Source organism: Neofelis nebulosa, chromosome 6, assembly GCF_028018385.1.
Source record: "Neofelis nebulosa isolate mNeoNeb1 chromosome 6, mNeoNeb1.pri, whole genome shotgun sequence".
In the NCBI taxonomy this organism is placed as follows: Eukaryota; Metazoa; Chordata; class Mammalia; order Carnivora; family Felidae; genus Neofelis; species Neofelis nebulosa.
Window position 1 is genome coordinate 107,456,157 of NC_080787.1, and position 3,632 is coordinate 107,459,788.

Sequence of the window (3,632 nt, forward strand, 5' to 3'; positions counted from 1 at the left end):
AAAGAAAAAATAAACAGACTAGAAATATGTAGTGTTTTAAATAAATATTTAATAAATTATCCTAGAAATACATAAAGAACAGGTCATACAGATAGAATGTCTGATGTCAGACAGAGTATACTAGAATAAAAACCCAGATGTAGGCACATAACATATCTTTTGTGAACATGAGGGTTAAAGATAAAATTCTCAAGGCTAGCAAGGAGAAAGGACATATTACTTTCAATAAATGAAGCTGCCAAATTACTTACAATTAATTGCAATTGCATTATTTGCAAGAAAACAGCAGTACAGTTTCTCACAAGTAGTAGGGTAGCATAAATTTGAATCTAAAGCTTTATGAAAAATACATATTATCCAAATGTTAGTGTTGAAATCAAGACATCTCTGGATATATGGAAAATGAAAATTTCTCACAGACAATGTTTTAAAGCACAAATAGAAGTTGTTCTCCAGAGAAAAAAAGGAAATTAATCCATAAAGAAGTACTGGGAAGCAATAAGCTATAAAAACATACTTGTGTATTAAATATATAAGTAAAAACTAATATTGCAAAAAGACATTTAAGTTATATGCCATTTTGTAGTGCAGGCTGGCCTTACAAATCTAATAATGGACATTATTATTATCAAGGGAATATTGATTATATTAATAGAGACTTTCTTAGACAATGACTTAACTAATAGTGGGCAATCATAAATGCAATTCAAGAAAAATCTCAGATGTGTATAGGAGGAGGGTTCTATGGCTTTCTTTTCTTTCTTTCTTTCTTTCTTTCTTTCTTTCTTTCTTTCTTTCTTTCTTTCTTTCTTTCTTTCTTTCCTTCTTTCTTTCTCTCTCTCTTCTTTCTTTCTTTCTTTCTTTCTTTCTTTCTTTCTTTCTTTCTTTCTTCATTCATTCACTATTTACTTATTTGGTTGGCTTTGGTGTGTTTGTATTTTCAACCAAAGTGTATTTCAATAGCTTCATTTTTGTCTTTTTTATATTTGGTACTGTTTGAGGAGACTATTTTCTTTAATTAGTTAACACAGGCTATGATACATACCCAGATTTCTTGTTAATCTAAACAACAGTGTCATGGAAGGACCCATTCTAAAGAATTATATTTCATCAAACCTTGCAAATTTGGCAAGCAAATCAACCAACAAAAATATGGAGAATATAGCAGATATGATATTTTATTGGATCTAGAAATACTAGGCCAGATGAATACCAAAAAAGGCAAAATGTCTATCATGATATTTCAGAATATTTATAATTGGAGCTCACAAATTGCTATTGCCACATACTTTACTACAGTAGACTACAACCTCTTGGAGGGGAGGAATACTATAATTTTTTTTATTCCTAATTCCAGGACCATCACAGCACCCAATCTTTGAAATTAAAATGTTAATAAAATGGTAGAAGTTTGCTTGTTTGTTTGTTTTGGTCTTTCTGGTTTTTTTTTTAACACCAGTGATAGCATTATGAGGAAAAATCCTAGTAATTAGTGAAGGTGCTTCGTCTGTAACACTTCAGCCTTGCCCTGCTAGTGCACACCAGCCTTACTTCCAATTCCTATATCTCTTTTCCTGAGAGATTCCATTAGTGGCCAGAGCCAGTTGTGCCTGAATATGGGAACCAGAAGTAATGGTGGAATAAATGCTGCCAGGAGCAGTGTCCAACCAAGAAGACTCAGGAATAACTCTGATGTGTTCTCACCACTGCATCTCTGAGTTTCCCAGTGGAAAAACTTGCTTGAGAATTCTTTGTTGGTTGACTTTTATCATTTTCGGTGGACCTTCCCACTCCCCTACTTGTGCTTCTGGAGATGACCTCACAAATAAACAATCTGCGTCTAATCCTTGTCTCAGGTTCTGTGCTCTTAACTTCAATTCACACAACTAAAGAACATTCCCTTTATGTGATTTTGTTTATTTCTTGTCAATTCCCTCCCCAACCTATTGTGGAAATTTTCTTGCAGTGAAAATGCTTAATGCTGCTTGATGAAGACCAGACCTTAATTCAACCAATGGAGTATTCCCTTCTTCCTGTTATATTAAGTGTTGTTTTCAGGATTGCTACAATACATGAGTTCCCTCACAGATGCTTCAGAAGGAGCTACATATGGGTTTTCTTTTCTTTATGGTTGTCATCAACTCCATCTCTGCTGACCCTCCATCAATCTTTCCTACCTATCAACTTGGTCATAGTCCCTATGTACCTCCTCTCCATCTTAAAAATGGTTGAGATGAACTATTTTTAAGAAAGAAAACTGGGCTCAATGAATAGTACTGTCAGATATCTTTATTTCTATATATTTGCATTCGAGAAAACACAGAATGACTGACTCATAGTGTTTTATTTACTAATTTGTCCTTTCACAAGGTTAGTGGACAATTCCATGAAATAGACTTCAAAAATTAGGGAGGAGTAAGGGGAGATGGAGTAGTTTTTGCTCCTCATATTTGACAATAGTGTAATGTCTTGGTAGATTTTTCAATTACCATCACCAACAAGGGGTGCAGGGAGAAGAACAGGGATAGTACAATCAAATATAATTTGTAAATATGGCAGACACTGCTAGTCCTCAGATCCATTATTTCTTTTAATAACAAACCCCCTGAATTTCAGAGGAGAACATGCCATTCAGAGTCAAGACTGGATTTCTCACTCAACATGCCTTCAGCCAGGTATGACCAGGTAGCTCAGTTCTGACTGATAGAATGGGAACAGAAGAGATCTGTTGCCTCAATCTTTCTCTTCTTACCTTTCTGGAAATGGGTATGTGGACATAAGGGTGGGAACAGGAGCATCCGGAACTGTAAACTAAAAGATCCCTTTTAGTATTTCAGCAAGATAGAGGGAATTTTTGCATCCAACATGAATAAGTCACTATAGTAGCCCTGAGTCACATACACATACCCCGGGGAAAATGTACTTTTACCTTGATTAAGCCACTGTTGTTTAGGTTCACTTTGCTATAGCAACTTAACTTGCAACCTAATTATTATAGCATCCTTACAAGACTAATGTGGATTTCTCAACATTTGACACTACTTCTAGAAAGCAAATTCAAAATAAATTAAATTATGGATAAATTAAAATATATAGTATTAAACATTTTGTTTGCTGAAACTATATTTTATTTTATCTAAATAATATATGTATTATTTATAAAATAATATGCTTGAATTGACTTCTACAACTAAGTGAAAATTATATGCATCTTATAATGATATCAAAGGTAGAGTCTACTGCTATCTTTAAGTAATGACATAAAATAAAAGCGGAAAACAAATCAACAAATGACTACTTTCAATCTAGAAATGTAAATATATTCTAGCTATCATTTTCCAAGTATTCTTCTTTGCTACAAGTGTGCTTTAGATCAATTCTGCTCCATTAAATATATATATTCATAAATAACTCTATGACAAATAGCCTTTTAATCATAATCTTATTATAGAAAAATTGTTATGAATATATATTTTCATATATATATGAAATATATGAAATATGAATATTTCATATATATATGAAAATATATATATTCATAAATAACTCTATGACGAATAGTCTTTTACTCATAATCTTATTATAGAAAATTTGTTATGTATGTTAGTGAAAGTGGAAGGGAAACCTATCTC